This window comes from Oryctolagus cuniculus, chromosome 1, assembly GCF_964237555.1.
Source record: "Oryctolagus cuniculus chromosome 1, mOryCun1.1, whole genome shotgun sequence".
Taxonomy (NCBI): Eukaryota; Metazoa; Chordata; class Mammalia; order Lagomorpha; family Leporidae; genus Oryctolagus; species Oryctolagus cuniculus.
Window position 1 is genome coordinate 188,176,491 of NC_091432.1, and position 25,376 is coordinate 188,201,866.

Here is a 25,376-nt window from a genome sequence, read left to right on the forward strand (position 1 = left end):
TTCTATTGCTTCCCATGTTGGATCGCTCTCTCCTTTATTAATTCTATCAGTTAGTATTAGCAGACACTAGACTTGTTTATGCGATTTCTTTGACTCTTAGACCTATCAGTGTGATCAATTGTGAACTGAAATTGATCACTTGAACTAGTGAGATGGCATTGGTACATGCCACCTTGATGGGATTGAACTGGAATCCCCTGGCACGTTTCTAGCTATACCGTTTGGGGCAAGTTAGATTGAGCATGTCCCAAATTGTATATCTCCTCCCTCTCTTATTCCCACTCTTATATTTAACAGGGATCACTTTTCAGTTAAATTTAAACACCTAAGAATAATTGTGCGTTAATTGCAGAGTTCAACCAATAGTATTAAGTAGAACAAAAAAATACTAAAAGGGATAAAGTATTACATTGTACATCAACAGTCAGGACAAGGGCTGATCAAGTCACAGTTTCTCATATTGTCCTTCTCACTTCAACAGATTTCCTTTTTGGTGCTCGGTCATTTGTGAACACTCAGGGAGAACGTATGATATTTGTCCCTCTGAGACTGGCTTATTTCACTCAGCATGATGTGTTCATATTCCTAAATTTTGTTGTAAATGACTGGATTTCATTGTTTTTTGATGCTGTATAGTATTCTATAGAGTACATGTCCCATAATTCCTTTTCCAGTCTTCTGTTGATGGGCATTTAGGTTGATTCCATGTCTTAGCTATTGTGAATTGAGTTGCAATAAGCATTAAGGTGCAGACAGCTTGTTTGTTTACCAAGTTCATTTCCTTTGGGTAAATTCCAAGGAGTGGGATGGCTGGGTTGTATGGTAGGGTTATATTCAGGTTTCTGAGGAACCTCCAGACTGACTTCCATAGTGGCTTGACCAGTTTGCATTCCCATCAACAGTGGGTTAGTGTCCCCTTTTCCCCACATCCTCACCAGCATCTGTTGTTGGTAGATTTCTGTATGTGAGCCATTCTAACTGGGGTGAGGTGAAACCTCATTGTGGTTTTGATTTGCATTTCCCTGATGTCTAATGATCCTGAACATTTTTCATGTGTCTGTTGGCCACTTGGATTTCCTCTTTTGAACAATGTCTATTGAGGTCTTTGTCCCATCTCCTGAGTGTGTTGTTTGTTTTGATGTTGTGGAGTTTCTTGATCTCTTTGTAGATTCTGGTTATTAATCCTTTACCTGTAGCACAGTTTGCAAATATTTTTCCCATTCTGTCAGTTGCCTCTTCACTTTCCTGACTGTTTCTTTTGTAGTACAGAAACGTCTCAATTTGATGCAATCCCAATAGTTAATTTTGGCTTTGACTGCCTGTGCCTCCGGGATCTTTTCCAAGAAGTCTTTGATGGTGCCAATATCTTGCAGTGTTTCTCCAATGTTCTCTAATAATTTGATGGTGTCAGGACATAGATTTAGGTCTTTAATCCATGTTGAGTGGATTTTTGTGTAAGGTGAAAGGTAGGGGTCTTGCTTCAGGCTTCTGCATGTGGAAATCCAGTTTATCCAGCACCATTTATTAAATAGACTGTTCTTGCTCCTGGAATTGGTTTTAGATCCTTGATCAAATATAAGTTAGCTGTAGATGTTTGGGTTGATTTCTGGTGTTCCTATTCTGTTCCATTGGTCTATCCATCTGTTTCTGTACCAGTACCATGCTGTTTTGATTACAGCGGCCCTGTAGTATGTCTTGAAATCTGGTATTGTGATGCCTGCAGCTTTATTTTTGTTGTACAAAATTGCTTTAGCTATTCGAGGTCTCTTGTGTCTCCATATGTATTTCAGCATCATTTTTTCTAGATCTGAGAATAATGTCTTTGGTATCTTGATTGGTATTGCATTGAATGTATAAATTGCTTTTGGGAGAATGGACATATTATTGATATTGATTCTTCCAATCCATGAGCATGGAATATTTTTTCCATTTTTTGGAATCCTCTTCTATTTCTTTCTTTAAGATTTTATAATTCTCATTGTAGATATCTTTAACGTCCTTGGTTAAGTTGATTCCAAGGTATTTGATTGTTTTTGTGGCTATTGTGAATGGGATTGATCTTAACAGTTCTTCCTCAGCCGTGGCATTGCCTGTGTATACAAAGGCTGTTGATTTTTGTGCAGTGATTTTATATCCCGCTACTTTGCCAAACTCTTCTATGATTTCCAATAGTCTCTTAGTAGAGTTCTTTGGGTCCCCTAAGTAAAAAATCTTATCATCTGCAAAGAGGGATAATTTAAGTTCTTCCTTCCCAATTTGTATCCCTTTAATGTCTTTTTCTTGCCTATTAGCTCTGGCTAAAACTTCCAGAGCTATATTGAATAGCAGTGGTGAGAATGGGTATCCCTGTCTGTTACCAAATCTCAGTGGAAACTCTTCCAACTTTTCCCCATTCAATAGAATGCTGGCGGTGGGTTTGTCATACATTGCCTTTACTGTGTTATTATACTCTTTTTTTTTTTTTAAAGATTTATTTACTTATTTGAAAGTCAGAGTTACACAGAGGCAATGCAGAGGGAGGGAGAGAGAGAGAGAGAGAGAGAGAGAGAGGTCTTCCATCTGCTGGTTCACTCCCCAATTGGCCTCAATGGTCGGAAGTGCACCGAACTGAAGGCAGGAGCCAAGAACTTCTTCTGGGTCTCTCACGTGGGTGCAGGGGCCCAAGGACTTGGGCCATTTCTACTGCTTTCCTAGGCTTTCCTAGGCCATAGCAGAGAGCTGGATTGGAAGAGGAGTAACCAGGACTAGAACCGATGCCCATATGGGATGCCAGCACTTCAGGCCAGGGTGCTAACCCACTGTGCGACAGCACTGGCCCCAAGTTATTTTCCTATATTTATTTTGCTTAAGATTATTATCATGAAAGTATGTCACATTTTACCAAATGCTTTCTTTGCATCTATTGAGATAATCATAGGATTTTTATTCTACATTTTGTTAATTTGATGTATAATGTTTATTTATTGGCATATGTGGAACCATCCCTGCATCCCTGGGATAAGTCCCAATTTATCTGGGTGAATGATCTTTTTGATGTGTTGTTGGATTCTATTAGCTAGTATTTCTGTTGAAGATTTTTGCATCTCTGTTCATCAGGGATATTGCTCTATAGTTCTCTTTTTTTGCTGTATCCTTTTCTGGTTTGGCATTAAAGTGATAATGGCCTCATAGAAGGAGTCTGGGAGAATATCCTACATTTCAATTGTTTTGAATTGTTTGAGAAGAATTGGGATTAGTTCTTTAAAAATTTGATATGATTCAGCAGTGAAGCCATCTGGTCCTGAGCTTGTGGTCACTACTGATTCAATCTCCATATTTGTTGTTGTTCTACTTAGTTGTTTTCTTTCTTCATATCTTAATTTTGGTAAATTGTATGTGTGCAGAAATATATAATTTTTTCTTGATTTTCTAATTTGTTGACATAAAGCTCTTTGTAATAATTCTGAAGACTTTTTATTTCAGTGGCATTAGTTTAACATCTCCTTTTTCATCTCTGATTTTACTAATTTGGGTCTTCTCCCAATTTCATTTATTTATTTATTTTTCTTCATTTGACCAATGGTTTATCAATTTTGCTTATTTTTCAAAAAAAGTTTTTTTTTTTTATTTTACCTGTGTTTTGTATCTTGTTTATTTCAATTTTGTTTATTTCTTCTCTAATTTGTGTTAATTCTTTCATCCTATTTTTAAGTTTGAATTGTTTTTGTTATCATCTTTATACAGTTTAAAAAAGAATTAGATAATATTAATACTCAATTCCACTAATTTTAATAGATAAAGTATTAGAAATGCAAAGAAGGGGCCACCTTTGTGGTGCAATGAGTTAAGTGGATCTGGCAACATTGGCATCCCATACAAGTGTCATTCAGAGTCCGGTTGCTCCACTTTTGACTAGTCCTTTTTTTAATTTAAAAAAAAAAAAAAATTTGACAGGCAGAGTGGACAGTGAGAGAGAGAGATAGAGAGAAAGGTCTTCCTTTGCCGTTGGTTCACCCTCCAATGGCTGCTGTGGCCGGCGTACTGCGGCAAGTGCACTACGCTGATCTGAAGCCAGGAGCCAAATGCTTTTCCTGGTCTCCCATGTGGTGCAGGGCCCAAGCACTTGGGCCATCCTCCACTGCACTCCCAGGCCACATCAGAGAGCTGCACTGGAAGAGGAGCAACCAGGACAGAATCCAGCGCTCCAACCGGGATTAGAACCCGGTTTGCCAGTGCCATAGGCAGAGGATTAGCCTATTGAGCTGTGGCACTGGCCTTGATCTAGTCCTTTGCTAATGTGCCTGGGAAAGGCAAAGGAGATGGCCTGGATACTTGTGCCCCTCCAGCACGTGTGGGAGACCCATATGAAGTTCTTGGCTCCTGGCTTCACCCTGGTCCATCGCTGGCCACTCTATCCATTTGGGACTGAACTGATGAATGAAAGATCTCTCTGTTTCTCTCTGTATCCCCTTCTCTGTGTCATTCTGCCTTTCAAATAAATCAATAAATCTTACTAACAAAGAAATCCAAAAAGATTAAGTAGATTGCCACCTTTCACATACTGAATAGTAAGATTAAAATTTAGACCTATCCATTCCCAAGTTATTGGAACAAAGAAAATGCTCCAAATTCCAGTTTGATTTTCTAAACTACTTGTAGTTTGAAAAAAAGAGTGAAAGGGTTAAGATTTTTAGGACAAAAAGAAAATGATGAAGGGCATGGAAAAATTCCTGTAATGAATTTATGTGAATTTCTTAAATATTAACAAAGCAGTTTAAATATGCATACAATATTAGAAGGATGAAGATAATTGGGAGAAAACGATATTTTGTATTCATAGCAGAAAACACAGAAATAATAGTGGCATAAATAATCTGAAGCCTAAGAGTAAGCCATATGAATTGAGTTTACATTTGTTAAGATTCTGTTATTTGGTAAAATACTTTACACATTACTCTAAATATATTATTATAGCTATATGTACATTTCCACAGTAGTATGTACATGTATATAAACATGGATATTTCAAAAGTTTACGGAAAATATGTTGTATTTTTAATTCAATTTTGAAACTCCCTTTCCTTTTATATAATTACTTTGTATTTATTTAGTGATTTTCAAATTATAATTATGTTGTATTCATCATACTACATATATATATATATATATATATATATATATATGTCCATTCTCACTTAAATCTCCAAATAGCCCTGTAATGTACCTATAATGCAAATAGCTATATGAGTATTGAAATTCAAGGACAACAGATGCCCTACCTAAAAGCAATCAGTGAGAGATTGAAAGTTGGGACATTTAGTCCACTGGAATATCTACCTCAATTTTTCCCTACTTTTTGGAATGCTTTGTGCTTTTTATTGGTTGCAGTGGCTTAGCATACAGGCTATCTAGTAGCTGACTCAAGGTATCATTTTACCTGAAATCTAAATATATGACATCCCATCCATTCCAGTGTGGTAAGTATCATGATACAGGTTTGTTTTATATTTCATTCATCACATATTTATTGTGTATTTTTTCTGTGCATGAGAGTTCAGTAATTGTTGAGAAAATGACAAACTATATTAAAAATACAAATCCTGCTCAAGTAACTGATCAGAATATTGCTATAAATATGGGTACTGAAATCAGAGATAGGAATTTGGGGCTTCATACTAAACTTTGTAGGTAACTAGAGGAGGAGGACTGTTTTTCTTCCAAGGTGTATTAACTAGTATCTTAAACATTAGGCTAAACACCTGCCTCTACTAGATTTTAATATCATTGTACTGACATTTAAAATCCATCTCAGGCCCTGGCTCCTGACTCTAGCTTACTGCCAGTTATATCCTAGGAGGTAGCAATTATGTCTCAAGTGATTGGGTTCTTGTCCCCCAACTTAGAGACCTGAATTGCATTCCTGGCTCTAGGCATTGGCCAAGCCTTGCACTGGCCATGGTAGGCATCTGGCAAATGAACAAATGGATTGGAGTTATTTGTATTTTTTTCTCTTGTTGCCTCTCAATTAAATAAATAAACTAATTAAAATATAGCAAATGCCTCTGAGACATGGAAGTGAATGTTCTTTCAGAGGAGAATATGAGTATAGGACTTCAATCAGCATTAGGCTAGTTGATAAATTCTCGAATTTAATGACATATGGATTAGGAGCTGAGAAAGTCAATGAAATTTAGAAGAAAACAAAAACATTGTTAAAGGAATATGGGAGACACTTTAGTAGTACAAGGAATAATTGTTGCACAAGATAAAAACAGGAAAAAAATAGTCTGAAATTATAGAATAAATATGGAGAAAAAAAGATTTGTTTTTTTAGTATCCTTTTTATTTTTGTTATTTTTAAAATTTTATTAAGTTATACAAGCTTCATGTATTTAATATATATAGGTTCAGAAACACAGTAATACAACCAACCCAACCCTCCCTCTTGCTCACTCTCCAACCCTTCTTCTTCCTCCCTTTCCTATTCCCATTCAATTTTTACAAAGATCTAGTTTCAGTTTACTTAATACTCATAAGGTTAACCCTACACTAAGTAAAGAGTTCAGCAAATAATATGAAGAAAAAAAAACCCTGTTTCTCAACAGAAGGAACAAAGGCTGTAAACAATCATCGAATCTCAAAATGTCCATTTTGCTCCAATACATTACATTTTAGGTACTCTATTAGTTACCCCAGATCAAGGAAAACATGAGAACTGTCTTTTGGGGATTGGCTTATTTCACTAAGTATAATGCCTTTCAGTTGCATACATTTTGTTGCAAAAGACAAGATTTCACTTTAATTTTTTTACAGCTAAGTAGTATTTCATAGTATTTACATACCATCATTTCTTTATCTAGTCTTCAGTTGATGGACATCTGGGTTGATTGCATATCTTAGCTAGTGTGAACTGAGCTATAGTGAACATAGGGGTGCAGATAACTCTTCATATGCTGATTTCTTTAGGTTGGGTAAATTCGCAGGAGTGGTATGGCTTGGTCATATGGTAGGTCTATATTGAGATTTATGAGTTATCTCCATACTCTCTTCACAGTAGTTGCACCAGTTTACATTCCCACTGACAGTGGATTAGGGTGCCTTTTTCTACACATCTTCACCAGCATTTGTTGTTTGTTGATTTCTGTATGCGAGCCATTCTAATGGGTATGAGGTGAAACTTCATTGTGGTTTTGGTTTGCATTCCCCTGATGGCTTTTGATCCTGAACATTTTTTCAAGTGTTGGCCATTTGAATTTCCTATCTTGACAAATGGCTGCTCAAGTCCTTTTTCCATTCCTTTACTGAATTGTTTGTTTTGTTGTTGAGTTTTTTCAGCCCTTTAGAGATTCTGCATATTAATCCTTTAGCAGTTGTGTAGTTTGCAGACATTTTCTCTCATTCTGTTGGTTGCCTCTTCACTTTGCTGAGTGTTTCAAAGCTTCCCAGCTTGATATAATCCTATTTATCACCTTTGGCTTTGATTGCCTGTGCTTCTCGAGTCTTTTTCAGGAAGTCTTTGCCTATATCATTGTCTTCCATAGTTCTCCAATGTTCTCTAGTAATTTGATGGTATCAGATCATAGATTTAGGTCTTTGATCCATTTTGAGTGGATTTTTGTTCAGGATGTACAATAAGGGCCTTGTTTCATATTTTTGCATGTGGAGATCCAGTTTTCCCAGCACCATTTGTTGAAGAGATTGTCCTTGCTCCAGGGATTGATTTTAGCTCCTTTGTCAAAGGTAAGTTGGCTGGGGTTGAGTTTGGACAAAGCCAGGACCTGGAAAGTCAATCTAGGTCTTTCAGAAGGGTGGCAGAACCCCAATTACTTGAGCCATCACTGCAGCCTCCTAAGGTCCACATTAGCATGAAACTGGTGTCAAACCTGCAGCTGCTTTTGAACCCAGGTACTCCATCATGGGACAAGGACATCTTAACCACTAGACTAAAAATTCCCCCTGGATTTGAAATGTTTTACATTTCTAATTAACAGTAGATAGTGGCAGTCACCTTAGGATTTTTGTTTATATTCCTATATTCTTCAACAATGGGGACACTTATGTCATTCTATATTCTGCCTTTGACCTCATATTCTTCATTTTGGCCTTCTCTTAAATTACATACAATAATTAGAATTATTAGGAATTTATAAATAACTTATAAATTAGGAATTTTTTTATTATGTTGAGGCTGAAACACAGAGCTACATTGCTGTTAAAATACTGAGTATAACTCAGTTCTATTCAGAAAAAAAGTAATGCTTTTAGTGAAGATTGCAAACTTGGGAGTGGAAAATTATCTGAGACCTCAAAAACCAAGCATGAGACTGACTTTAACTTTTCCTGTGTCTCTCTCTCTCTCTCTCTTTTTTTTTTTTTTTTTTTTTTTTTTTGGACAGGCAGAGTGGACAGTGAGAGAGAGAGAGACAAAGAGAAAGGTCTTCCTTTGCCATTGGTTCACCCTCCAATGGCCGCTGCGGCCGGTGCGCTGCGGCCTGCACACAGCGCTGATCCAATGGCAGGAGCCAGGCGCTTCTCCTGGTCTCCCATGGGGTGCAGGGCCCAAGCACTTGGGCCATCCTCCACTGCACTCCCGGGCCATAGCATAGAGCTGGCTTGGAATAGGGGCAACCAGGACAGAATCCGGCGCCCCGACCAGGACTAGAACCCGGTGTGCTGGCGCCGCAGGTGGAGGATTAGCCTATTAGCCTGTGTCTCCTGATACAACTCTGTGCCTTTGGCATTGAATGTTGCAGATAGTAGAACTGGAATAGAATTGTGAAATAAATAAACAAAAGGAGCGATTGTAGTGACACGTAACTCCTATTTGTATAATGTTTTCCTTTCCTCTGCAAAGGAGGTGCTTATGGCTAGCCCATATGATAGATATGGCAAATTTATATCAAAGAGATTGGGAAACATGTTTCCAAATATTCTTTTTAAAAATATTTAATTATTTATTTGAAAGAATTATACACAGAGAGGGAGATATTGGATACTGAAGATGACTGCAATGACCAGGGCCAGCCTAGGCCAAAGCCAGGATTGAGGAACTTCATCTGGGTCTCCCATGTGGGTGGACCATCACCCCTTGCTTGCCCAGGCCATTAGCAGGGAGCTGGATCACAAGCGGAGCAGCCAGGACACAAAGCAGTGCCTTATGGGTTGCCAGTGTTGTAGATGGTGGCTTTCTTGCTGTGCCGCAGTGCTGGTCCCTCCCAATATTCCCTAGTGAAATTGGCCCTACATGTCTCTGGGATTACATAAGGCTGTGACTGCTCACAAGGGATATCTTGGCACTGCAACAAACATGCCCTGTAGTCAGCATGACCTGTTGTCTATGATGCGGGGGGGGGGTCACAAAAATGAACAACTGGAGAGAGAGCTTCTTTTGCAATTTAAACATAACCAATGTGCTATGTACACATGTAATCAAAAATGAAAAGACCAAACTTCTACAAATCCTCCCTCCTTAGATTTCCTGGAGAAGGAAACAGAATCACTGTATTTGAAGCCTGCATTTGATGTTTCCTCTGCAATACAGGTACATCCTGAGTGATTTACTAGGTGTTTTTCTCTTATTTGCAGGATTGTCTGACAGGTGGAAGAGTCTGTCAAAGCATAACATTTGAGAGGTCAGATTGAGACAGAGCAGAATGCATTCTTCTGACAAAGATATAACAAGACAGTTGGAATTTTAGTTGTCCCTAGCAGACATCTCTATAGTGCAATATATTAGATACTTCCAAAAGAGATGTGGAAGAAGAAATTAGAGATGTATAGAGGAAAGCCATTGTCTAAGAATAATCACCTGATTATAAAATTTATAAAATAAGAAATATGAAACTTCTCTCTCCAGAAAATAATGCTATTGCCTCTGCCTTTTCTGCACCTACATAAATATATACAATTCAGCAAAGGAAATATAATTCAAAGTATATGGACAAGAAAAACTAGATAAAAGGAAAGTGAGAATAGGGGAGTGGTCCGGTGGGAACCAAAGGATACTCTATAAGCCTTAGAGCTTAAACCAAGTCCCAAAATCCACTCTGAACATCCTTGAGGTCAGTGACAACACAACTGTGTGCTTCCTCATGAAAGCCGTAGAATCCATGACAGAAAAGCAAACCAGTCTTTCAAATAATGACAACTACTTCCAAAGTCAACATCTAATTTGCTTTCAAAGTCAGGTTCCCATGGATGGAATGTAGGTAATGCTGTGTGCATTTAACTGTTATTAACATATTTGTTTGAAAGAGAGATGGGAAGAGAGACAGATCTGTCTCTCCTGTCTGGCAGTTCATTCTAAATTTACTTGTCAGAGCTGGGGCTGGGCAGGAGCCAGGGACTCAATCCAGGTGTATGATATGAGTGGCAAGAACCTGACTACTTGTACCATCCCAGACTGTGCATTGGACAGAAGGTACAATCAGCAGCACAGCGGGGCCCTGAAGCCAGGCACTCTGTTTGGGGATGTGAACCTTCCAGGTGGTGTCTTAGCAGCTTTGTCCAGTCTCTGCTCCCCTGGCCCAAGCCCCGTGATTTCATGCGGAGCACCTTCAGTAACTTTGTCAGAAGAGTGCCAAAACATATCTCACAAAGGTCAGTTGCAAGATGTTAGTCTCCCATATGGTGGATGCAGCACTGGTTTGGGATTTGAAAAGAAAAGAAAAGAAAAAGACCCTGGTATTTGTCTTGAGAAGATTACTTTGATCTATTTGAGTCTTAGTTTCAAATCTATTAAATCAAGAGAAATAATTACCATCTTCTGGTATTCAGCTAATATTGCTAGTTTCAAGCACATAGAAACCTAGAAACTGTTAGTTTTCCTCCCTGTGAAGTTCTCTATAATAGCATTGTCATATTTCATCAAAACTATTTTGTAACCTGTTTTAATGAGGTTACAGATTATACTCCTTTATGGAATGGTTTTGTAGTGAATACCCTCTCCTACATTCCCAGCACTCAATCATTCTGAACTCCAGGACTAAGGGACCTTTCAAGGCCTCCTTACTTTTGTTCTATGCAAAAAGCTTGGCAACCATGGAAACAGTGCTGACTGCTCATTTTGTAGATTTCTTCCCCAGTGTGTTAATCAGCCACAGAAAGAAGATAACATCAAATACCCTGTGTCTGCTGGTTTTGAAAGGAAACTACTCTACCTTCTTCCTACTACCATTATAGCAATCTTAGAGAAAGGTGACAGAAGATGTAATATGTTTTATATTGAGTCAACGTTTCTCAGACAGAGAAAAGGTGTAAGTATTCAGAGTGACTATTTGTAGCCTGGCACAAATTCTAGCTGAAGTCGTGGGTGTTTTGTTTATTTGTTCTAAAAGTGCTATTTGGTCTGATTTCACATAGTGGGATCCAAGATTATTTTTCATTTCCTGGCAGGTGAATAAGCAATGGACTGTGAGTAATAATGCAGAGAAAGAAGACATTAGTACTGAGCCATATGTAAGCACCACAGAGTATTATTATCAGTTGAATATGGTTCATGCTGGGAAATACGAACCAAACAAGGGGCTTCAAGTAGCTAAAGGAAAAGAAAGAAAAATCCCTTTAATATAAAAGTAGGTGAAACCACATAACAAACAATAAATTGTCCCCTTTTGTTTTAGCATGTTCTTATAATTATTTCCTTGTTTTCTTTTAAAAGTATTTAACTTATTTGAAAGGGTGGCATGGTGAGGGCCAGGTGGTGGAGAGAGCAATCTTTCATCTGCTAGCTCACTCCCCAAACACCTGTAGCAGCCTGGCCTGGCCCAGGCTGAAGGCTAGACCCAGAAACCCAATCCCAGTATCCCCCCTGGCTGACACGGACTCTGCTGCTTCCTAGGAATTGTATTAATAGGAAGCTGGGTAGAGCCTGGATATAAACCCATTCACTTTGTTATGGAATGCAGGCATCCCAAGCACTAGCTTAGCCTCTACACCAAATATCCACTCCCTTGGTTTCCTTTATAAATACCTAGTATACTTTTTAAAACACATACATGTAATGAATTCCGCCTGAGATTAGATCTTTTATGAATGAATTTACACTTTTATACTGTGTCTATTGTTACTGTCTTCTGTCTACTATGATGTTTTGGAGATTCACTGGCTGTGTGTCAAGTTGTAGTTTATTAATCTTCAGTGTTGTGTACCATTACATTACATGACTAAGCCACAAGTTATTTGTTTTAGTGATATCCATTTGGGCAGTTTTTTTGAGTTTGAAGCTATTATGAATACTACTGCTATGAGTACTTTAGATATTATCTCATTTTGTAGGAATCATTCATTTTAAAAATTATCTATTCATTTGAAAGGCAAAATGAGAAAGGAGAGAGAGAGAGTGGCTTAACTTGCTGTGCCATACCACCAGCCCAACCATCACTACTTTATTTTTTTTAAAGATGTATTTATTTATTGTAATTGCAGAGTTACAGAGAGGCAGAGGGAGAGAGAGAGAGACAGGTCTTCTTTCCACTGGTTCAATCCCCAAATGGCTGCAAGGGCCCGAGCTGAAGTGATCCAAAGCCAGGAGCCAAGAGGTTCTTCTGGGTTTCCCATGTGGGTGCAGGGGACCAAGGACTAGGAACATCTTCTACTGTATTCTCAGACCATAGCAGAGAGCTGTGTTGGAAGTGGAGCAGCCAGACTCAAACCAGCACTCATATGGGATGCTGGCCTTGCAGGTATCAGCTTTGCCCACTATGCCGCAGTGCTGGCCCCAGTCATTTATTTCTTGAGGGAATGCATTTAGGAGTCAAATTGCTGAGACACACAATATGTACATCTTTAAATTAACCAGCTAATACTAAACTGTTTTCCAAAGTGGTTAACAATTTACATTCACTTTAGGATCCTATGAGAATTGTCACTGTTTCATATATTCACAAATAGTGTCATTAGTGAGCTGAACATTGTTTTGTGGGTGGGGGTAGCACTCTGTACCCATTCATGTGAAATCCTCAAGGAATGAATACATTAAATAACTTTTAAAAGCTTCCAAGCTGTACTAACGGCCGTTCTATACAGATAAATTCTAAAATCACAATACTTAGTCTTAAATGTAATGCCTAGTTCTTCATGTCAATGGAACAAACACCATATGTATAATTTCAAGCTTCACTTGTTCAGTGTTTTTGAGGGATCTTAACATTCAACATATACATTTAAAGAAAATCAAAGCTAATTTCAATCTTCCTAGAGAAATGAAGTGTGTAGATTTTTGGAAGAAACATACTCTCTAAATATTGTACAATATAAATCATGGATATAAAAATTTACCATTTTTCCTGTAATAAGCTGGAAAGATTCAGGGTTATTTTTGTTTTAATTTGTAGAAAGCAATAAATAAAGTTGAAGGTGTTCAAAATTCCCTAGTTGGGTTATTTACTGGCCATATTTTGTTTCTTAGCTCAGCATTAGGACAGCTATAGTGGAGGAGAATGTTTCCTAATGTGACTTGTTAAATTCATGCCTGGGCGCAGAAACTCCCAGACACAAGCCCCATATTGATTAGCTAAACATCGCCAGTAGCAGAACGTGGCTGCTTGCTGCTGTTCTGCCTTTATTCACAGCATCTGCTGGCATCCTGCAAAAGAAGTCTGATTATTTTTCTTTGTTATTTTGTTTTCTGTGAGGTCAGCAAAATCATCCTGTTGTCACAATCTCTATTGGAACCCTAGGACACAAAACAGAGAAATAGACTTCTTTGAACATGCGGGCAGTGCTGTTTGGGATACCAGCACTTCTTTCATTGATTGGTTGATTTACTATATTGTAAGAAAAAGTGCTGCACAGGCAACTATAATTTGAAAGGAAGGCTTTTATCTATTGGCAAGTCCTGAGTACACTTATGTATCTTAGCACAGTGCTCCTAAACTTGAGAAATTCAAGGAGAAATGTCCAGATTCATAGAGATGCTGTTGTCTTTACTTCTTAGAGTTTCCATCTGAGAAGTAAATGGCTAGCATTGTTTGTGTACTGTATAGGACTGGAAAGTGTGTGTGTGTGTGTGTGTGTGTGCGCGCGCGTGCGTGTGTGTGTGTGTGTGTGAGAGAGAGAGAGAGAGAGAGAGAGAGAATTTTGACATGGAACTTTCTAAAATAGAGTAAGACTCTGCCCCTGAATTTGTGATGCTGACCCTTAATAATTTTTTTTGATCCATAAAAAAGACTTAATTTAACTAGCATCCTGGATAAAATAATGCTTTTCATTGTTAATTTCTTTCCTTAGGCCTATAAGCTGGTTTTTTTATTTTTTGATACAGGAATTTTTAATCACCTTTACCAATTTCGTAAGATGAGGCCACTGCCAGGAAATATACTGATATCCAATATATCTTTTTAAAAACTAAATTCTATTATTCTATTCATGGTTCAAGTCTCACATATATTGTACAACTATTAAGCAGCTCAGAGACCAGAGTACTGCCTGTCAAATTACCATGCTCAATTGAATATTTATATATTGAAGATTTACCTTATTGGAAAGCCAGAGTTATAGAGATGAAAAGGGGAAAGAGAGAGAGAGAGAGAGATCTTCCATCTACAGGTTCATTCTCAAAATGGCTGCAAAGTCTGGGTCTGGGCAAAGCTGAAGCCAAGAGCCAAGAACTCCATCTGGGTCTCCCATGTAAGTGGCAGGGGTCCAAGTACTTGGACCGTCTCCTGTTGCTTTCCCAGGAGCACTCTCAGGAAACTGGTTCAGAAGTGGGTCAGCTGACACTCCAGCCAGCACACATATGGAATGCCTGTGTCACAGGCAACTTAACCTAATGTGTCTTAATGCTGACTCCTCAACTGATTACTTATATTGAAGAAATAGACAATATTTAACCTGCAAAATAGCTGATTTCTTTTGAAATTTTTCAATGTATTTTGTTTTGAAAATAAATTTAGCAAGTATATATTTGTGAATATTTATGGGTTAATATGGGAGGTTTTGTGACATATATATGTTGTATAATGTCCAATCAAGGTAAATTTATTTATCAGTTTAAACATTTAATATTTCTTTATAGTAAGAACATTTAAATCATATCTTCTAGGGTTTTTGTAGAGAAATATACAGTGTATTAATATTAACTACAGTGTACTGTGCAATAGAATTTCTTAATCCCATCCAACTATAACCAGTAATCAACTGTCCCTCCCCCGCCTCTGGTAACAACCATTGCACTTTTAAATTCTATGAGATCACCTATCTTTTTCAGTAATATTTGTCTTTCTATGATTAACTTATTTCACTTAATGTAATGACTTCTAGTTCCATCTACTAAATGCAAATGACTGATCAAGTCAGTTTCTCATGGTGTCCCTTTCACTTCAACAGGTTTCCTTTTTTGTGATTGTTTAGTTGTCACCGATCAGGGAGAACATATGATATTTGTCCCTTTGGGACTGGCTTAATTCACTCAGCATGATGTTTTCCAGATTCCTCCAGTGTCCTCACTGTTGATGTACAACTTAATACTTTATCCCTTTTAGTATTTTTTTGTTCTAGTTAATACTACTGGTTGAACTCTGTAATTAACACACATTTATTCTTAGTTGTTTAAATTTAACTGAAAAGTGATCCCTGTCAAATATAAGAGTGGGAATAAGAGAGGGAGGAGATGTACAATTTGGGACATGCTCAAGCAGACTTGCCCCAAATGGTGGCGTTAGAAATGTGCCAGGGGATTCCAATACAATCCCATCAAGGTGGCATGTACCAATGCCATCTCACTAGTCCAAGTGATCAATTTCAGTTCACAATTGATCACACTGATAGGTCTAAGAATCAAAGGGATCACACAAACAAGACTAGTGTCTGCAAATACTAGCTGATAGAATCAAAAAGGGAGAGAACGATCCAACATGGGAAGTGAGATACACAGCAGACCCATACAATGGCAGATGTCCTAAACAGCTCTCTGGCCTCAGAATCAGCCCTTAAGGCACTTGGAACTGGCTGAAGAGCCCATGAGAGTATTATAGGCATGGAAAGCCAAGACACTCTGGGGGAAAAAAAAAGGACCTAAATGAAAGATCTCTGCAAGTGAGATCCCAGTAGAAAGAACGGGCCATCAAAGGAGGAGGTACCTTTCTCTGAAGGGAGGAGAGAACTTCCACTTTGACTATGACCTTGTCTAAATAAGATCGAAGTCAGCGAACTCAAGAGACTTCCATAGCCTTGGCAACTCATGACTAGAGCCTAGGGAGATTTCTGATGCCATAAACAAGAATGTCAAATTGTTAAATCAACAACAGGAGTCACTGTGCACTTACTCCTCATGTGGGATCTCTGTCCTTAATGTGTTGTCCAGTGTGAATTAATTCTATAACTAGTACTCAAACAGTATTATACACTTTATGTTCTGTGTGGGTGCAAACTGATGAAATCTCTACTTAATATATACTAAATCGATCTTCTGTATATAAAGATAATTGAAAATGAATCTTGATGTGAATGGAATGGGAGAGGGAGTGGGAGATGGGAGTGGTGTGGGAGGGAGGGAAGTTATGGGGGGAAAAAGCCATTGTAATCCATAAACTCTAGTTTGGAAAATTATATTTACTAAATAAAAGTCTAAAAAATAAATGCAAATGACAAGATTTCATTATTTTTATGGCTAATATTGCACTGTGTACATGTATCACATTTTCTTTATCTATTCCTTAGTAGATGGATAGCTAAATTGTTTCCATTTCTTAGCTATTATGAGCATGATTCAATAAACATGGACATGCAGATAATTTTTGATGGGTGGATTCATTACCTTTGGATATATTCCCAGTAATAGGATTGCTGGAAGATATGATAGTTCTATTTTTAGTTTTTTGATGAACCTACACAGTGTTTTTTCTAGTGGCTGCATTAATTTACTTTACTATTAAAAGTGTGCCAACTTTTCCTTCTCTATATCCTCGCCAGCACTTCTTATCTTTGTCTTTCTGATAACAGCCAGTCTTACTGGAGTCGTGTGATATCATTGCCATTATGGTTTGCATTTCCCCAATGGTTAGTTATGCTGAGCAGTTTTTCATGTTATGCATTCGTACGTCTTCCTTTGAGAAATTTCTTTTTCTAATTGGAATATTTGTATAGCATTGTTTTGCTATTAAGTTGGCTGAATTGTTTATATATTATGATTATTAACCTCTTGTTCGTTGTATGCCCGCAAATGTGTTTCCCATTCTGTAGGTTTTCTCTTCACTTTGCTGATTATTTGCTTTGCTTCCTCTTCAGTTTGTGAACTTTAGTTTGTGAACTTCCATTTTTATAATTTTTTTCTTTAACTTCCTATGCTTTTATGATTAACATTCAACATTCAACATTGATATTTTATGGGCTATTATAATACAGAGAATAAATATTTTGGATTTCCCTTAAAGTTCATGTGTATAAAATGAAGAAATATTTAAGGGCAAAGAGGAAAGAATACTGGACAGTGAGTCTAAAACATTTTTTTTAACTTATACACTGAATGGCATTAAGATTATTGAGCTTTCCCAGCCTAGTTTTGTTCATAATTTTACCTCAAAATGCGATTGGGAGAATGAATTGCTTTGGTGCTTTCTAAATGTCAACCTATGCTTAATATTGATTATCATCATTTTATACACATTGATTTATTATAGAATACATATGAATGTTTACGCAATATTAAATGAATTAATATATTGCACACGATTTACATATCACAAATGTAAGTGTATGCATATATATGTAAATATAGTTCATAATATTTTATATACAAAAACATTGAAATATATGCATATATTAACAAATATATATGCACATACACACACAAGTGCTCCAGGAGAAAAATATACTAAAAAAAGTCAAATGGAAACTGAATTTGTCTACCGAAAATTTTATAAGGAAATTAGGTCAACTTACTATACTTCTACTCCCCATGATAATTCAATAGCTATAGAAAATGATGAGGGCGGCCGGCGCCGTAGGCTCAATAGGCTAATCCTCCTCCTAGCGGCACTGGCACACCGGGTTCTAGTCCTGATCGGGGCGCCGGATTCTATCCCGGTTGCCCCTCTTCCAGGCCAGCTCTCTGCTGTGGCCAGGGAGTGCAGTGGAGGATGGCCCAAGTGCTTGGGCCCTGCACCCCATGGGAGACCAGGAGAAACACCTGGCTCCTGCCTTGGGATCAGCGAGGTGCGCCAGCCGCAGCACGCCATCCGCGGAAGCCATTGGAGGGTGAACCAATGGCAAAAGGAAGACCTTTCTCTCTGTCTCTCTCTCTCTCACTGTCCACTCTGCCTGTCAAAAAATAAAAAAAAAAAAAAAAGAAAATGATGAGGGCAAAAGAAGATATTGTTCTGAACATATGATGGAAATATCTGAAAATATACTCTGAAGTTAGATGAAGATAACATGCAGGACCCAACACATCATTAATGAGGACCTTGGGCATTATAAATTCATAACTACATTTTGGTTTCCTCATCTGTAATGTGGAAATATATTGAAGTATTTATTCACATAATGTGGGACTGTTTAAAGTGAAAAATGATAAGGATTTCAACTGCACACAAATATTGTCATAGATTCCTAATAATGTTTAAGAATCAGTCTTAAAGCCGCTACAGCCAGTGAAGCCAGGTACAATACACCAGGGTAATAGGAAGATACAACACCAGCTGCTGACTTGTGTAGATTTGTATCTACATGGTTATGGGCTATAGGCTAGAAAACCCCCTGTAGAGAAACCATATTTTTTTACATACATAATAGTTGTCAAATACCTTCTACATGCCATACCATTTTGTTTTTAAAGTAGTTTTTTTCAAAATATGTATTATTATGCATATTTGAATAATAAGGAAAAGAGCCTTAGGTAGAAAAACATTGAATGCAAGTCCAGTCACATAGTACTTGGGTTGAGCTTCCATGCATACTGATCATAAGACTTTAAGCAGAAAGGTAATTCATTATATCTTTTACAGTGGTGAATAAAGTATTCATTAATGTCATTACTCAATATTTGCTCAGGACACACTACATATTAAGTATTTTGAAAAGTGATAAAAACAGGGCAATAAAAGAATTTCCTCATTCCTAAGACTAGTGAGAGAATGAAATACATAATCTTAATTATTCTGCACTCTCCAAAGAAACTCCCTTTCCAAAGAAGATTCTATGCTCATGAATCTTGTTTATTTGTGATGCCAAATCACTGACCAATTTTATCTATTATTTGATATAATGTATCTTTTATATATGATTTTACATATAATGTATATACACATATATTTACACATAGTTTCAAGTGTGTCAAGCCAAAGAAGGGAAAAGCTCTGTATCTTTATAGCTACATTACCAGTGTGTGCTTCATTAAAATAAATATTTGCCAGATAAATGACTACACAGGATCATGACTGCTGTAATAGTAGCAGGAGTAAATGTGCTATAGAGACACATGTAGGGAACGAGAAGAAGGTGTGACACAGTGATTCCAGCTGTTCCCAGAGAGGATATGGATGCTGTATTCAGAGAGATAATTGAGAGTGCACAAGTGGAAAAGGGTGAACAAAATTCACTAGGTTCTTCCAGAAATTAAAAATGAGTGGATGTCTTTGATGACGTTAGATGAATAGTCAATGAGAGGACAGTGGATATAAAGGAAACACACATATCAGACCCTTTTATTTTTATTGATTTATTTATTTTGACAGGCAGAGTTAGACAGTGAGAGAGAAACAGAGACAGAGAGAAAGGTCTTCCTGTGCCGTTGGTTTACCCTCCAATGGCTGCCGCGGCCGGCACGCTGCGGCTGGCGCACCGCGCTGATCCGATGGCAGGACCCAGGTACTTATCCTGGTCTCCCAGGGGTGCAGGGCCCAAGCACTCCCTGGCCACAGCAGAGAGCTGGCCTGGAAGAGGGGCAACCAGGACAGAATCCAGCGCCCCGACCGGGACTAGAACCCGGTGTGCCAGCGCCGCAAGGCGGAGGATTAGCCTAGTGAGCCGCGGCGCCGGCTAGACCCTTTTATTTTAACACCTTCAGAATTTGCCAAGAGCTGATCTTTTGGAAAGCAGTCTTGGAAGTGTAGAGGGTGAGGTGACAGAGTTAGGTCTTTTTGACCAGACTCTTCTCTTTCAAGCATAATTCCTGCATAAACAGTAATAAGAAGGCAGAGGCAGAGCTAAATCACTACTGACTCAACAGCCAGGGGCATTGATCTTTCTCATTCTAAGTAAAAAGTTACAATTTGCTGTAAAACAAATTATTTAATACATAATGATTTGTATTAGTTTTCTGTTATTGAACTTTCATTGCCGCTCTATAAAATAAGTAAGTAAGCTGCTCAAAGCAAATTAGTAAAATATAGTTACTCACTTTTTAATCACTTTTATTAGAAAGGGAATGTGCAGAAAAATCAATTTTCTACATTCAACCTCAGTATCCTAGAGAAAGATACTGAGTAGAGTCCAAATGAAAGAATGTGAAAATACATCAGGATACTGTTTTTACTGTGCTAATACATATCAAATAGTAGAAATCATTCAATACAAAAAAAAATTTAAATGAATACTCAGTATTAAGATTTTGGTTTTCCTTTTTGTCTTTTTCTCTTCCAGAACTGAACTTTAAATCTGCATGACAAGATCTATAATTGGAAGCTAACTTGCAAATAAGAGCTGCTTTCCACTTTAACTTCCATGAAAACCAAGAGACAATCTGTGGAAATAAAATATATGGCGATTGCTTATAATGTCCACATGGCTTTTTAGTTTTATCAAACTTGTGTGCATAGTTTGTAAAGTACTCATAAGAAGAAAATAAAGCATTTTTAAATGACCATAAAGTTAAGGACACATTCCCCATTTACTCATGAACTGTTGCAGATGAAAGGAACATTAAAAATCATCAAACTCCATTTCTTAAATTGGTAGATAAGGATTTGGGCCCCCAAAACAAAGAAAGTTTGAGGAAGTGGACTGAAGTGAAGGGTACTTAGTAAGTTTCAAGGCTTCTACACATTTTGACCTAAGAGACTGCATTTCGTCTTATGTTACTGTCTTGAATAGATGCCAGTGAAATTGCTTCCCTAGGTTATACTTTTTATCCAATGTTCTTTTTTTAATAATAATTTTCTTCATTTCTATATGAAGGTAAAATTTATTTCTTATAAAATAACTATGAGAATTTAAGGCTATTGTGTAGGTTAAAGACTCATTCCACTACATGGTAGATGAAAAGGGATCAGTACACACATAGATTATTTTTTTAAAAAAGATACAGTTTGTGTTCATCTTTATCATCATTATGCATGTACTTTTAGATTTATTTATTTGAAAGGCAGAGTTACAATGAGGGGAGACAAACACACACGCACATACACAAAAGAGAGAGAGAGAGAGAGAGAGAGAGAGAGATTGAGAGAGAGAGGTCTTCTATCCCCTGGTTCACTTTCCAAATAGATGCAACAGCCAGAGCTGGACCAGGTGAAAGCCAAGAGCCTGGAACTCCATCTGGGTCTCACACATGGGTGTTGAGTCCAAGAGCTTGACCTAACTCCCGCTGCTTTCCCAGATACATTAACAGGGAGATGGATTGGAAATGGAGCAGCTAGTACTGAAACCAGCACCTATATGGGATGCTGGTGTTGCAGGCTATGGCTTAACCCTGGCTCCATCATTATGCATATAAAATGAAATTGCACTTCCTAGCCCAAAAGAATATTCAAATAGAGTCAACAACCACAAAATTAATCATTCTCTAACCAAAGAGAGAGAATTAGATCACACGAGGCAAGGGAAAACAATACTTCAAAGATTGTTAACAAGTTTTTCACTGCTTTGGAGGAACATGAAGTAGTTTTCAGACAAGCAAAATGGCAAGAGATATCCCATCTCTTTTATATTTTGAAAATAAATAACTAATTTGCTTTATTGAGGTTGTTGAGGGACACCAAACACACTGATGTGTAAGTGGAATTTACCAAGCATTTTCCATTTCACTATCCTCAATACATGGCTGTGATGGCTATTTTAATCTTTCTTTCTTGTCTGGTCTCCTCCAAAGACTTAAAAAATCTTCAGTGTAAACATAATTCTCTAAATTACCACGTGAAATATGTAAAGCTGCAATAATTTCATTAGAAGTCTAATTAAGCTAAAATGGAAATCAACAACATACTTCAACATACTGCGACTACTGACAGAAAAGGTGAATGTTCTTGTTAAATTTTTAATACTAAGTTTGAGGGCAGGAATGAAATAATGTGAAACAGACAAAAAATAGTTTAGAATCATAAAACATGTCATAAAGAACCAAACTAAACCAAATCAGGTACAAAAATCTCCTTCACCTAAAAGCTATGGTTTCTTTGAAATACTTTGAAAGCACTCACTTTATTTGGCATGATTAGCATCAACTTTTTTGTAAACATTTTATTTATTTGGAAGGTAGAGTTACAGACAGTGAGAGGGAGACACAGAGAGGTCTTTCTTCTACTGGATCACTCCCCAAATCGTCCCAAGGGCCAGAGCTGAGCTGAGCCAATAAGCCAGGAGCCAGGAGCTTCTTCCAGGTCTTCTATGTGGGTTCAGGGGTTGAAGTGCTAGGGCCATCTTCTACTGCCTTCACAGAGAGCTGATCAGAAGAGGAGCAGCTGGGACTAATACTGGTGCCCATATAGGATGGGTACTGCAAGTGGAGGATTAACTTACTGGCCACAGCACTGGCCCCCATCATCAACTTGTGTAGCTAACTAAGTTTAAGAGCAAGTATACTGTTGTTTGTGAGATTGTTGAAATGTGAGAATTAGGACTTGGATTTCCTTTTTTTCCTCTTAAATTTGCAGCAAATATTCACTTCATGGCATAAATTGAATGTGTAGTTGATTCTAGAGATATCAGCTCCTTATCCAGATCTAGGACTATATTGAACATTTATTATTATTAAAAATACAGAGAACAAGAGAGATTTCCTTAGAAAAAAAGAGCAAAGTAAAAACAAACAGTGTCCCCTTCTAGATAGATTCAGACGGACATATCTCAGAACCAGGGATAAAAGTTTGTGTAGTGGTTATCAGATGCTGCTGAAATGTTGGCACAGTTGCTTTGCAACGTACAGGCACAATGGACTTGTTTTCCTTATTTTACTCTGTGTCCTTTCTATCCTTTTATTATTTTTAAGGCTCCATTATATGTCAGAAAAAGGAAACCAAATAAGTAAACAAAATATGGAAGGGGAAAATTGACAAAGATAAGCTATTATTGGATTCCATTATGCTGAATTCAGAATCTACTTTGATAGACTTGGATTCTTAGAAACTACCAGTAGAATACAGCTTGCTTATGGCTCTCCAAGTGTTAGATCACCGTTTTACAAGGAAGACCATTTGTGCTTCAAGTGGTAGGCGAAGACAGGCTGGTTAGCCCAGAAATATTTGCCAGAGTTTTCAAGATGTCACAATAAAGGTAAACTCTTAAAATGAAGAAACTTTATCTGGGAAACAGGTGACTTCCATGGGTTTCTATGAGTGAATTACGATAGGAAATGACAACTTCTGCCATATAAATATTAGATATAATTCACGGGGATATGTGAACTTCACTCACATCTAGTTTTTGTTCATCTCCTTTGTAACCCCTAATTTCATAAAGAAATCAAATAAAAACATATCCACATTGCAAAATTTAATTATATTCATTTCAAATCAGAATTACTAATTGACCCAGGAATGGTAGTTTCTCTGTAACCATAGATGTTCTGGGATATAAAGCAAAAGAAAATCATACCAAGTATTTCTTATAAACAGAAAAGCTATTTAAATTTATGACAGTAAGATAGAGAAAGTAAACTTAATTCTGAAACAAAATGCACAAGTTTTTAAAAAATGTTTATTTAAAAGAGTAACATACACACAAACATACACATGCACATACACAAAGAGAGGGAAAGGGAAAGGAAGAGAGAGAGACGGAGAGGGATCTTCCACTCACTGGTTCACTCTCCAGATGGTCACAACAGACCTAGGAACCCAGAACTCCTTCTGAGTATCCCACAGGGGTGGAGACCCAAGTACTTGAGCCATTATCTATTGCTTTCCCAAGTGCGTCAGTGGGAAGCTGAATGGGTAGTGGAGTAGCTGTGATTTTAACCTGCACTCAAATATGGGATAGCAGCATTGCATGAAGTTGCTTAACGTGTGTGTGCCACATTATAGGCCCTGCATGAGGGTTTATAAGCAGTTGGATGAGCTAGTGGAGAAGTACTAGTGAGGAAGTTGGGCAATATGGCTAGGTTGTCTCTTTTAGTTAGTAGATACTTACTTGAAATTAGACTACTATGCTACTACAATGACTGTAAGATAAGGTCCATTTCCTTCCTGGTTGCATTTAAGGGATCACTGCCAGGTCTTTGAGAAACATATTTCAAGGTTGGAGAAGACTTTCATCTCAAAAGACAAAGTAACAATTTATAATTTTCAAATAGCCTCTAAAAAATGGGAGGTCAGAGGCTCATATTCAAGAAAAAGCCTACAGGAATGTAGTCAATCTGAGGGTAACATTAATCCATCATTAAAATTATGTCTTTTTGCTCTTTTCACACCTGACTTATTTATAAAGTAAAACTCTCAGAAACAGTATTGCTTCTAAAGTATGTGGTGGGCATTCAAAATATTACAGAAGTTTAAAGTGAGGATCAACAAGGTATGGATTCCAGACCAACAAGGCCTGCCAGTTATTTATTTATTATGGACTTAAATACCATCTCTTTTCTCCAAAGAGAAAGGAAATTGTTCTACATAACCATAATACCATGATCTCAACCACAATGTTTAGCTCCAATATATTACTCCTTATGTAGTTCATATTTTGATATCTCCTAGTTTTCCAGAAGCTGTCCAATGATTTTGTTTTTTATTTTTCACAAAATCTTTCATCAAGGATTCAGTTAAACATAAAGAATTGGTTCATGATGACTGTATCTGAGGCATGGGAGTTCAGAGATTGCAGATTGGGAGTCAAAGGGAGACTTAATCTTAACTATATACCATTTTGTACTCCTTTGGAAATATTACACATTAAATTAAAATTCTAAAATTGCTTAAAAGAAGAATAAAAGACCACACCTGAATTTATTTATCATATATCTTTAGTTTCCTTTAATTTAGAACATACTTTTATGTACAACAAAACTTTTTTGGAAGCGTCCTGGCCAGTTATATTGGTGTTGTAGCATAAACAGTAAATCTTCCTTCTGTGATGTTGACATCCCATATGGGTGCTGGTTCCTTTCCTGACTGTTCCACTTCTTTATCATTGCTGGGCATTGAAGCCATCTGGTGAGTAAACCAGCAGATAGAAGATACATCTCTCTCTTTCTCTCTCTCTTTCCCACTCTCTGTGTAACTCTGGCTTTCAAATCCATCAATAAATCCAAT

At 37.4% G+C, this 25,376-nt stretch overlaps 1 long non-coding RNA gene across 6 annotated transcripts in view; it reads left to right on the forward strand.

Annotated features, from left to right (window-relative positions):
* The window catches only part of LOC103346257 (uncharacterized), a 1,098,305-nt gene extending 1,077,612 nt beyond the window's left edge, over nt 1-20,693 (forward strand). For all 6 annotated transcript variants that reach the window (XR_011380304.1, XR_011380303.1, XR_011380310.1 and 3 more), the window contains one exon: nt 20,560-20,693. This is a non-coding gene — a long non-coding RNA (uncharacterized lncRNA). The remainder of the gene's footprint in view (nt 1-20,559) is intronic.
* Nucleotides 20,694-25,376: the final 4,683 nt, after the last annotated feature.